At 44.9% G+C, this 13278-nt stretch overlaps 1 protein-coding gene across 2 annotated transcripts in view; it reads left to right on the plus strand.

Annotated features, from left to right (window-relative positions):
- CMTM8 (CKLF like MARVEL transmembrane domain containing 8) overlaps window positions 1-13278 on the plus strand; it is a 114563-nt gene that overhangs the window by 37896 nt on the left and 63389 nt on the right. The gene's annotated exons all lie outside the window — the stretch shown is intronic.

Below are 13278 nucleotides of genomic sequence, written 5' to 3' on the forward strand. Positions count from 1 at the left end.
TTTGTTCTATTTAATTTGCAAATTTGATTTGGTTTTCTCATTGCGGAGGAACCATAAGTAAAATATGTACCTTTAGGTCCTGTTCCTACTGACATTACATGACTTGGCCATGACTGAAGGTTGTCTCAAGAATTATTTCCACTTTAAAGAGACCCAGACACCATTCAAGCTTGAGAAATACTGAAATAGACTGAACAGGGCTGGGATATGAGGTAGATTTTGTTTTTGTTACTCTTCTTGCAGTTTGCAGGATAGATGGGAGGTGAGAGGCAAAGATGAGTTTGGGTAGAGAAGAATATTCGTTGAAGGTCAACTGTTGACAGGTCTCGAAGCATTTCATTTAATCCCCTTAAGACAATCTGTCAAGTTAATTTCCTCATTTGAGGAGGGCGTAAAAATTACAAATGGGGAAACCAAGGCTCAGTGAAATTAAGTGACCAGAGCTACAGAGCTAGAAGTGAAGCAAGTGGGATGTCAGTTCAGATGCTACCAAATGATAATACAGGGATGAATGGTGGCCTCACTGGGACGGTCATAGCTGGATCCAGAAAAAGGAATGAATCTGGAAACCTTATATCTTGAATTTTCCTTTCCCCACCTAAAGGTCTGAGGTACCCAGCACCTGCCTGGTGTATGACAAGACCAGCCAGTGACCCTGGCTCTGGAAGGTCTGTTCCTCAAACTCTGTCTCCTTAGAACACACTCCGCTCTTGTGAATTTACTTTCCAGACCAGCAGAGGCAGCCCTGCCCCTACTCTACATAAGGCCAGTGGGAGAGAAGATGCCCAGCCTGTGTTGTTGTTTTTCCATATTGGTGATTAAACATAGGACGTATACTTTTTCTTGGATGTTGGGAAAATAAATCAGGTGAGATTATGTGTCCTTAAGCCCCTCCGTTGCTCTGTTGCTCTCATTATCTTCTATCCAGATTTTTCTCCTGTGGTTTGATTTTTAGCTATCTGGTCTGGAAACAGAGGATATTTCATGTCTCGGAAGGCAGGTATTCAGAAAAACCCAAGCATTCCTGTGCTTGAGTTTGTGTGTGGTAGAAAGGCTGCCTCCCTCATTCAACCCACATCGCCTTGGATTTTGCCCCCGCCCCCTTCCCCTGTGGTGCAGGGCACCTTGAGATTGGAGCAGATCTTGAGGAGACCATCAGCTCCTCATACAGAGATGCCACACTTCACAGTTGACAAGGCCGAGGCCTCGAGATGGGCACACTGCATGTTCCTGACAGAGTTCGATCCCCAACCCAGGCTTCTGACTCCCTGGCCGGAGCTCTCCTGCTGCTCATACATCACAACTTTGTGTTTCTTCTCTCTTCAACTTAATTTCCAAATAGGTGTATACTAGGTACTGTGTCTACATGGAACAAAAGGCGAATTGGAAAAGCAGCACAGATCTCTTGGTGTCCCCATCCCACCCCACCCCCGCCATGAACCCCACCTCTTACTCTTACACAGGGCAACTTTGAGTTTCTTTTTTTAATTTTTTAAAATTTTAAAATTTTTATTTTATTTTATTATTATTATTATTATTATTATTTTAGTTTATCCTTCTGTTGTTTCTGTAGGCCGGGATTTCTCTACCTCAGCACTACTGACATTCGGGGATGGGTAATTCCTTCTTGTGGGTGGCTGTTCTGTGCCTTGTGGGAAGCTTACCATCCCTGGCCTCTACACATCAAATGCTAGTAGGCTCCTGTCCACCGTCCCCTCCCCAAGCAGTGACAACCAAAAATGCCTCCAGACATCGCCACATGCTCCCTGGGGAGCAAAATTGTCCTTGGTTGAGAACCACTGCTTTAGGCAAACAGAAGCAAATGCGAATATATATCTTAATTTCCCACCCCTTTTTCACTTAAAGGTGGCAGTCTGTGTGCAGTTGGCCCTTGAACAACACGGGTGTGAACTTTGTGGGTCCACTTACACTTAGACTTCCTTCAACAAATACAGAACAGTACTGTAAATGTATTTTTCTTACGATTTTCTTAATAACATTTTTCTAACTGTCTTGTGAGAACATAGTCCATAATACATATGCCATAGAAAATATATGTTAATGGGCTGTTTATGTTATCAGTAATGCTCCTGGTCAATAGTCGGCTATTAGTGGGTAAGTTTTGGGGGGGTGGGTCACCGGTTCTACACAGATTTTTGACTATGTCGGGGTCAGTGCCCTGAACCCCTGCGTTATTCAAGGGTCAGCTGTACGCAGCTCCTCTTCCTGAGATGTCTAGCTGTATTTTTTCCTTTCACACGTATAGATATCCTAGAGATCCCTGGTCAGTACGCGGAGGTTGTCCTCACTTTGGCAGCTGCCTGGCGTTCCGTGCCGTGGAGACGTCATAGTCGGTTCCACCAGTCCCCTCTTGTTGGGCATGTCTTTTCAGTCTGCTGTCATCCGGCTGTGCTCGGCTCTTCCTTGCGCGGGGTTATCTGTGGGATAGACTCCGGAAGCAGGGTTTCTGGATCAAGGGTAAATGCACTGTCAGCGGATTTCCCCTTCCCAAGGGCCATGACCTTCGATACTCCCATCCGCAATGATTGAGCGGCCTGCTTCCCCATGGCCCCACCAGACGTGTTATGAAGCCTTTTGGATTCTCGCCAGTTCTGTAGATGAGACATGCTTCGTGTTCCCTAATAGACGAGCACTGCGTTTATTTTCATAGTCTTGTTCATTCTGAGCAGGAGCTCAGGGAAACCTGCTCTGCTTTCCCCTGAGTGGCAGGTACCCTACACCGGTCTGGTTGGGGGCCTCTGCCCTTGCCATGCCCTCCACTAGGAACGCTCTTCCTCCTTACTTTCGAGTTTTTCACTGTTCTTTGAGGCTTCCCAGTGCTCTCTCCTTTGAGAAGCTTCTCGATTCTCAATTCTGCTTTCTACCCCATGTTGCAGTCATTTCCTCCTCCATCTCCCCTCTGGCTTACCCCAGTTGCCTTGTGCTATTGCCCCTCACAGGGCTGTCATGTTGCCCGGAGTCAGGTGGGAGTCCGACGTCACACAGGTCTGGTTTTGAATTCCAGCTTTGCCACTTACCATCTATATGTCTATGGTCAAATTTCTGAACTCTGAGCCTCAGTTGGGGCGCCTAGGTGGCTCAGTCGGTTAATCATCTGCCTTCAGCTCAGGTCATGATCCCAGAGTGCTGGGATCCAGCCCTGCACTGGGCTCCCTGCTCAGTAGGGAGCCTGCTTCTCCCTCTTGCTGCGCAGCTCCCCAAGCTTGTGCTCTCTCTCTCTGTCAAATAAATAAATACAATCTTAAAAAAAAAACAAACCCAATTCTAAGCCTCACTTTCTGTGCCTGTAAAATGGGAACAATGCTTCCTTGTAAGATTATGGAGAAGAGTAACCAGAGAACCCACATGACGTATGCAGCAGCATATAGGCATTTAATAAATGCCTGCCCCCCCAAAGCAGTTTCATCCATTTGTTTTCTACAGTGTCTTCCATGTACTCTTGCACACAGTAAATAAAGGTATCACATCTATTCTTTAAAAAAACACAAAAAAACCTCTTTCTATAAAATGAATAGTAATTTATTCAGCACGTACTTGAGCACCTATTGTATTCCAGGCACTGATCTCAGAACTGAGGATTTAGTGGTGAAAAGAGACAAAAATCCCTTCCTGTGTGGCTTACATTCAGTTGTGGTGACAATTAACAGAAATGAACGATACCTAGTAAGTACAGATACATCTATTCGATACCATTTCTGAAATCCTGTAGCATCATCATTTTTGTTAATTGCTTCAAGAATTATTCATTTCTTCTTTATTGCATGGTAAGTTCCCTAGGGGCCCGAATGATGACTGCTTTTTGCAGAACCTCCTTGGTGCCCAGTCTGATGGGAGAAATACAAAGCTGGACCTATTAATGTCTGCCCTCTGCTCGAACCCCTCCAAAGCGATGCCGTCCAGCCTCCTTCTGGGGCCCGCCTACTTTTCAGCCTTGTCTGTTACCTGCCAGTTTGCCTGTCCCTGATCCCTGCACAGGCTTCAGCTCCACTGGCCCTCTATGTTCTAGAATGCCCTGTGCTGTCTCACGTCTGGGCTTTGTGCATGCCGTTCTATTTGCCTGGAATAGTTTCCTTGCCTGCTGCCCCTGGCCAGTGTTCTTCTGGTGTCCGTTAGATGTCACTTCCTTCGGGAAGCTGTTCCTGATCCCCCCATCCCTCAGTCTGGGTCACATGCCAGGCTTGTGTTTTAGTAATAATCAGGATTTCCTTCTCTGCAGACTTCCACAGCCTTATTTTGAAATTGCAAGTTTACTTGTCTCAGTCTCTCTAATTGTGAAGCCCTCCTGGGAGTAGGGATGTGTTTGTCTCTCTCATCCTATAGTCTGTCCACAATGAGTACCGATGAGTGTTGGATGGACAGATGGATAGTCAAAGCCTAGAATGCGCCATGGGTACTTGTTCTGACTTGTCTTTTTTATTCAAGTCAGCCCCGTTGGAACCTGTTTTCCTTCGTGGGAGTCTGGTTTTTCTTTGCCACTCCCTTGAGATAGGCAACATGTTCTGCTTCTGGCTCCATTACTGGTCTGATGACCCTTGAGAGATCACATATTCTTCTGGAGTCTTTATTAAATGACCTACTGGGGCTGTAGAGTTGCTTAACTCTGAGGGCTCTGTTGTCATTGTATTCCATGGGAATGGTGCCCTTAGGGTTGCATAATTAGCTGTGTTGCTTCACGAGTTCCTGCCAGACTTGAGGTTCCATAGGTCAGGCCCCTGCCTTTCCCATCCAGGTTTTTTTTTTTTCCCCAGGAAGAGCAGTGCCTAATTCAAACACAGGGGACAGGAGGGGCGTGTGTGTGCACCCCTTAGTGTGCCTTTGTGTGTCTGTTGGTCCTGAACCTTGCCAGTAGAGGGCAGCAGAGCAGCCCACCATACTGTTTACATTTTAATTTTTTTTTTTAAAGATTTTATTTATTTATTTATTTATTTGAGAGAGAGAGAGAGAGAGCACGAGCCGGGTGAGGGACAGAGGGAGAAGCAGGGTCTCTGCTGAGCAAGGAGCCTGATGCGGGGCTTGATTCCAGGACTCTGGGATCATGATCTGAGCCGAAGGCAGCCGCTTAACTGGCTGAGCCACCTAGGTGCCCCTAATGTTTTTTCTTTTTAAGGATGATCCTTTTTTTTTTTTTTCCCCTAAGAAGGCTCCACACCCAGCGTGGAGCCCAACGTGGGACTCAAGCTCATGACCCTGTGATCAAGACCTGAGATCATGAGTCAGACATTTAACCGACTGAGCTCCCCAAGGTGCCCCTTACATTGTAATTATTTTGATAAGCCATCATGAGGTTAACCTTTTCAACTCACCATCTATGTGTTTGCTCCCAAAAGATGGTTGTTTCCTGGAAGATTTGTGGTCTAGCCACTGAACAGAGAGAATAAATCCTATTATGTGTTAATGTAAGAAGATGATTTTAGGAGAATTGCTCTCTGCTTATGAAGAGAGATCACACCATTTCCTCACCTTGAGTTGATGCAGTCTACCTAGATTTGAGCAAAGCCATTCTCTTCTGTGAGCCAACATCTGTGACTAAAAACTCCTGTTGTGGAGTAAATGGTGGCCTCACACAGAGAATACCCCAGCCCCCGTCAGCCCAGTTTGCGGCTGGGATGGACATTCTAGGCTGCTCTGTCTGTCTGAAACCCAGCAGTATCATCACAGCATCTTGTGCAAAACGGTGAAAGATAACAATTTCTTCTATTGTGCACCAGCCTTATCTGGAGGAACATTTAATTACCAGCTGTGGGAGTTAAGGAAAAATAAAATTCTTAAACTCGGGGGGATTTGGCAGTTGAAAATAAAGGCCTGTGTGTAGGAAAATAAGATCTGTATGTGGGAAGGAATTGGGGAAATCATTCGGGTACTAATTTAAGGACCTGAAGTGTTTGTTTATGAAGGAGCTCTGGATAAGAATAACATTTTAAAAGTCAAGATGGTGAGAAACTCAAGGGCAAAGAGGTCTGGTTTGTGTTCTCCAGCAGGGTTCATGGTCATTAGCCGTGTTCATTGCTCATAGAATTCCAACAAAATCTTTATAATCTCCTAACTGACTACAGGCTTTCTGTGGATATTAGAATATCTAAAATATGAGAAATGCTGTTGACATGTGACTTTTTGCTTTTGAAATCTTTCCTTGTCTTAAAAATTTTTTTTCAGAATAAGAACTCTTGGCGTGTTTCCAGGGAGACCCTAGCTAGGAATTTTCCTTACATTCAGCCTCCACTTATTAAAACAATCCTGATTTCATATTTTTATTTGCTCTCTTATCATCCAGCCCCGCATCAGATGAGGGTCACATCTCAAAGAGTGCTGTTTCCATACAGAATATTCTGTGGGCCTGGATATATAGTAGGAAGTGAGAGAATGTCAAGGCACCATTTCTAAATGTAAATGTTTTTCTTTCTACCCCTCCTTTTCGGACAAGAATTTAAGAGAGAACATTGGTTTGAATCAACGAAAATATGGGCTTAGGTTACCCTATATTTTGTAAACACCTTGGAATGCCAGACTTCTATCTCCTCCGCTCTCCCTACTCTGGAGATAGGTTTCCCTTCTACAGGAGTCATTGACCCAAGGGGAAAAGCACACATAGATTGTTAGAAAGGCATTAAAAAAAAAAAAATTATCTCAATGTTGGAAATAAGGCAAGAAAAGATTAGTGAGTGCCCTTTTAGTATTCTTCTAGAACATTGTTTTTAACAAGTTCGCTGAAGATCACCTGATGTTCTAGGGCAGAAGTCAGCAATTTTTTTTCTGTGAAGTGCCAGATAGTAAATATTTTAGGCTTTGCAGGCCATAGGGTCTCTGTGGTAACTACTCAGCTCCTCCGGTGTATTGTGAAAGCAGCCGTGGGTAAGACATCAACAAATGCATGTGACAGTGTTCCAATAAAACTTTATTCGTGGGCATTGACATTGGGATTTAACATGATTTTCATGTGTCATGAAATCTTTTTAAATTTTTTTCAGCCATTTAGGGGCGCCTGGGTGGCACAGCGGTTAAGCGTCTGCCTTCGGCTCAGGGTGTGATCCCGGCGTTCTGGGATCGAGCCCCACGTCAGGCTTCTCTGCTATGAGCCTGCTTCTTCCTCTCCCACTCCCCCTGCTTGTGTTCCCTCTCTCGCTGGCTGTCTCTATCTCTGTCAAATAAATAATAAATAATAAAAAAAAATTTTTTTTTCAGCCATTTAAAATTTTAAATATCCTTCTTCACTCACAGGGGCTATGAAAACAGATGGCTGTTATTAATAAGTTGCAAATGATTTTTGTCCAGTTGAGATGCAGCTGATTTCTCCCAGGTAGAAAAGGACCGCGAAGGGTTTGACTTTACGGCCTGCAGCACATGAACTTAGTTTTGTACCTCCATTTCCTGTCTTTTCGAGCATTCAGTTTTCCACAGGTTCCTTCCTTCACTTAGGTTTTTATAACCCCCTTTGGGCCAGTTTTGACATCCTGTTGATGCCATCATCAGTAAGTTAAATCAATCTGTCATGCGCGTCTGTGTATTTATATGAGAGTCAAATATTTAACGTTTTGAAAATGATAGTTAGACAGCCACATTGACCAAAAATATGTGGAACATTTTGAACGATGTATTAAATTCAGTTCATTGATTTTTAGAACTAAGAACGGGGCCACTCAATCAGTCATTCAGTATAAGCGTAAAGGGTTTACACCTCATCGTCCCTCCTGCCAATTAAATGCAGGAAGTGGTCGAGGGAGAGTGAAGGTGGATGAAGGGGGGCAAACAGGGCAGGTGGGGTCCCCTCTTGTGCCCACTTGGACTTGGCAGGGTTGGAGTGTTGCTCCTCCCAGCAGAGTGGGGACAATGCCCTGGGGGTGCTTGACATCTCATCCAATTTTCTGGCACGATTTCGTTTCCAGTCAGAGGTTCTTAGCCACTGGTAATATTTTTAGAAAGAAGGAAAGGACTTTTTTCTTTCAGAAGGCCTTAACGTGAAGAAGCCAGGTGAGGTCCCAGAGACCATTGGACTGGGTGTGAAGAGGTTTGTCGTTTTGAGTCTGTGACCAACTGACTATGTGACATTGGGTATCACAGAACTTTTATTTTTGCGTAGTAAAATGAACAGCTTGCACTCCATAGTCACGGATACTTTTTCTGGCGCTGAAATTTCACAACCAAAAATAGACTCAAATTCCATTTGGTGGAATGGAGTGGTCACTGATTTCCTAATTTTTTTTTTCCTAAGTAAGCATAGTCTGTGTTCAGAATCTAGATTTCCAGATTTGACTTCTTTTTTTATAAAAGCTATAAAAGACGCTCTTATAAAAAAAATTAAATACCATCTATAGTAAAATAATCTATAAAAGATAACCACTTGCAAGTAAATTCTCGACTTGGAACAAGTCGTGGTGGAAAAGTACAGAATGGAGCCGCCTGCCTTTGTTTGCTGTTCGGGTTATGGTGCCAAGTGCCTCCAACAGGATCTTTCTGTTGCTTAGACTTTAGGGTCACTTCCCTGTGCAAAGTGGGTTTTAAGTCTGAGAGCAAAGATTTCCTTGGCTAAGGGAGGAAACGATGAAACAGAGCTCCAAAAGAGCAGGTTGGCCTCCTGACAAGCCAGCTTGTTGGTGAAAGAGATGGCAATAGAAGATAAGGGGTCAGAGGCCCCTTTGAATGTAAAAGTACACTTGTGGGTGCTTGAAATTCCCTGGGTATTTCAAGCCCTGGGAAGAGATTATAGCAAATCTCAAAAGGCATTGGCTCTAACCTTTTTGGGAGGTCAGGGATCTGTTGAGAACTGAGGAAAGTGAAGGTCCCATTTCTCATAACATGTGTGCATGTGCGCGCACACCCGCACCCTCCTCAGGGCCCCCCCCCAGTCCCACCCCATACACCCCCACCAAGTTTTCCCTTAACTTCAGGATCTTCTTTTGAGACCCCAGACACAAAGAGACTGCTTGCTAAATTTGAACAAAGGGACCTGGGCGTTTGGTGTGAAGGACCCGGTGTCAAAGTTTTAACACCCAAGTGGCCGTATTAAAATATTAAACTAATTTTTCCTCACTAACCCCTTTGCAGACAACCACATGCTCAGTTGTGCGGCTTTCTTCTTTTTGTAGCAAACTGTTCTTGTTGACTATTACGTGAACTCTAAACTGAATGTCCAAATTGCACAAGTCCAAAGTCCAAAATAAATTCAGGTTGTGAATAAGTAAGGTTTACTGAAGAAAATCGTTGTCATCTTATTCTAAATTGCTGATAATTACTGCTTGCTGCAAGTGCAGGCCTTTCCTGGCAAGATTTCTCTACATTCCCTTGAGAGCATTTGCGTTAGCAAATTACAAAGATTACTTTAATCTTTGCCTGGGATTCATTTGGTGTGTGCATAAATCTTCAAGCCCATTATCATATCGATGAGAAATTTCTAGGGTTTTTAAGAGCTCTGATTCATCAAAACTTCTGATTTCAGTTCATTCTTAATGTGACAACAGAGTCAAAACATGTTGGATTGGATTCAGGGATTTTTTTTTTTAATCTTATGCTTCCAAACAAAGTAACTCAAGTTACTTCAGATTTCAGGCAGAATATAATATTTGGTTCTTTTTAAAATAAATTTATTTTTTATTTTTTTTAAAGATTTTATGTATTTGAGAGAGAGAGTGAGCAAGAGAGAGAGCGCAAGCAGGGGCAGAGGGAGAGGGAGAAGGAGACTCCCCTGCTGAGCAGGGAGCCTGATGCGGGACTGGATCCCAGGACCCTGAGATCATGTCCTGAGCCGAAGGCAGACGCTTAACCAACTGAGCCACCCAGGTGCCCCTAATATTTGGTTCTTAATACCTTTTCCCGCTGTGCAGTGCATCTCTGAAGCATTCCGGCTTGATTACATACTCATAGCAGCAGATCTGTACCTGGTGTTCTCTGCTCCTCCCCCAGCTTTAATTTTGAAAACTTTCAAATCTATAGGAAAACTGAAAGAACAATTCATTCTCCCTCACTTAAATTTTGTAGACTCCTTCCTTTGCATTTGCCTGCTAACATTTGCTCTGTTTCCCTTTGTGTTTGTGTGTGTGTGTGTGTTCATTTATTTTTGTTATTGCTCAGTCAGTGTGAAGTAAATTGCAGACATGATGCTTACTCCCTAAATACTTCAGTTTATATCTCCGAAGAACAAAGATGCTGTCTTATACAATCACAATACCTTCATCACACTGGAGGAATTTAGCATTGATTTAATGCTGTATAATGCAGCCCCTATTCAGATTTCCCAAAATGCCACTTACCCCGACTTTTTGTTCAAGGATCCAATCACGATCTATAAATTGCATTTGGTTGCCATGTCTTTTTAGTCACTTTTAATCTGGGAAAGTCCCCAGCCTTTTCTTGCCTTATGACATTGACATTTTAGAAGAAGCCTAGCCATTTTCTTCTAGAATGTTCCACAGCCTGGTTTATCTGTGTCCTCATGGTGATTGTTCACATTAGACAGTTTGGACAAAAAAAGACCTAGGTGGTGCTGGACATTTCTGATCCTGTCACACCAGGAGGCAGATGTTAGCAGGTTGTTTCCAGTTTGGTGCCACTGTTTGGTCACTTGGTCACAGGGATATCTGCCGGATCTTGTAAAAGGGACCTTCTCACTTATAATAAGTCTGTGAGGACATGTTTTGAGACCATGTGACAACCTTTCACCCACCGATTTAGGCATCCCCTGATGATCTTAGCATTATTTTGATTCGAAGTTGGAAGTGGCAGAGGGCGAAAGTGAAAATATAAAGGACGAGTATCCAGTCAGATCTTTGTAGAACCATCCTTACTTGTATAATTGCAAGAAGTGAATGATGTGAGTGCTCTGTGTTTTCCAGATCGTTACACTCCATCTATATGAACAAAAGTAGCGTAGTTCGGCTCTGTCTGTCCGTAGAGAGGCCTTCAAGGCAAATACTTGTCTGGAGTCGGTAGCCTGCCATGATTACTGACGGTCTGAATGAGGTTATTAAAATGCCTGATGTTCGCCGCGGTGGCACACACAAGAGAAATAAGCCAGAATTCTTTTAGCTTGGTTACACATTGGTTTTCATGTTTTCGTTAATAGCCTGGAGCGGGAATGTCTGCTTCAGCCGCCGCAGCCGGTTCATCGCCTGTGCAGTGTAACAGAGAAAAATTAGCCCCCTGTCTCGTGGACTTAAAGACACAGATTTACACTTTGCAGAGAAAAGGTTTAGCTAAAACTTATAAGGAGAACTATTTCTGTGCGGTTGTGAAAACTCCCGTGAATTCTCCATTGCATGTTTCCCCGTAGGGTAGCGAGCTAAAGCAGTTTGGGGCTGCTGGGTGAGAGCCATCGAAGAAGGAAGAGTGTCGGTCATCTCGGTCCTCCCCGGGAAGGACTATGGACAGAACGATGTCATTGGAGCGAGCTCTAACAGTATCTGTGTCAAACTCATTCAACGTTTCCAGGGTGCCGTCTCAGAATTGTAGCATCGTGTAGCCCAAGCCTTTATTGTCAGGGCTTCCCAACCAGGGAGTGATTTTGACCATCAGGGAACAGATGGCAACGTCTGGAGACATTTTTGACTGTCAAGCTGGGAGGGCTCTATTGGCATCGAGTGAGCAGAGGCCGGGGACGCAGCTAAACATCCTATAGGACTCGGAGCGCTGCCCCCTCCACACACACAGCTGTCAACGACAAAGAAATGTCAGGTCCAGAATGTCGGGAGTGCCAGGGTTGGAAACTCCTTTACAGAATGATCGAGTTGTTTACCAGTGTGTGCAGGGGATTGCCGTGTGGGCGCCGGGTGTTCCGAGAAAATTGACTCCACACTCAGAGCTGCCGTCTCGTTAGGAAGACAGACCTGTAGACACAAGACTGGGGTAATGCACTTCCTTATTCTCTTACGAGCTTCCTTACCTGAGAGAAGATGGTGCCGCAGGCTCTAAGGAGGAGGCGGCTCTGGGCTGGAGCTTACCGGGGGGAGTGGGCATCACTCAGTGCAGGTACTCCTCAGGTCACACCCTTATCATGGGTGCGCGTGAGCCCTCAGGTCGTTTCCCCATTTGTCCCTCCATTCCCACCACACCATTGGCAACCGTGTTTATGGGTTAAACGTGACTCTTTAGTTTTGCATGGTTTTTTAAAAATAAAATACGCATTACTGATTTGGATGGCTACCGTAACACAGTTATATTTGCATTAGTCATCTCATTCAGTCCCTTTTCCAGTTAGCTCTATGTTTGTTACAATCAATCATCGTGCTATGGACCCATGTATTCTGTTCATTCTAATTGCTGCGTAGTACTCCTGGGGGGGGGGGTGTCAGTTAGTTACACTTTGCAGTAAACCACCCCAAACTCCGTGGCTTAAAACAACAGTCATTGATTTTCATGTGTCTTTGTCATTGGTTGAGTGGCTTGGCAGATCTGTGTCTGGTTCGGCTCATCTCAGCTGGTGTCACTCATTAATCTGTGGTCTGCTGGGGGCTGGAAAACTTACAAGGCCTTTGGTACATTGTTGTCATCCAACAGGCCAGCCCAGGCTTGGTCACACGGTGACAGGGCAAGAGTCCAAGAGAGGGAAAATGCACGAGGTCAGGACTTGAAACTTACACACAGTCATTTCTGTCATATTCTATTGGCCAGAACAAATCACAGGTCTCACCCAGATTTGGAGTGTGGGGGGGAAGAGTCTACCTCTTGATGGTGCATACTGAAACGTCACAGTGCAAAGGGTGTGGTTATGGGGAGAGTCACTGGGCCCATTGATATAAGTAGTCACCCAAAGCATGCATCTGCTGCCTTTCGCCCATCCAGCCTCCCAGTGACACCTGTCCAAGTCGCTTCCAGCCTGGATACTGTGACAAACACCCTTGTGTGCGTTGAGGATGGACCTTTGGACCTAAATAAGAACCGTGGGGATATATTTCCAAGAACAGGATTGCTGAGGCCATCGCACACGCCTCTCCTTCCTTTGACTGCATACAGACCTTCTCCCCGATGCCGGCTGTGGTCCTCACTGCCCTCAGCACTGCTCAGGGCTCCTACCCTTCCGCACCGCAGCTGGCTCTCAGCACTGCCCAGCTTATAGATGCTGGCTGGCGTAATACGCATGAAGTGATATCTGGTTGTCATGCTTTGTTACGCACTGCTCTGATGACTGAGTCGGGACATCTCTTCAAGTGCCCGTTAGCCCGCGGACTTCCTGGGCAGAGACACTGAAGAGAGAAGCCGCTTGGGGCAGAGGGTGACGTCTGTCTGGTATGGCTGCAGGAACAGCAGGAGGCCAGGCTGGGCACTGAAACA

This window comes from Ursus arctos, unplaced genomic scaffold (genome assembly GCF_023065955.2).
Source record: "Ursus arctos isolate Adak ecotype North America unplaced genomic scaffold, UrsArc2.0 scaffold_20, whole genome shotgun sequence".
Lineage (NCBI taxonomy): Eukaryota > Metazoa > Chordata > Mammalia > Carnivora > Ursidae > Ursus > Ursus arctos.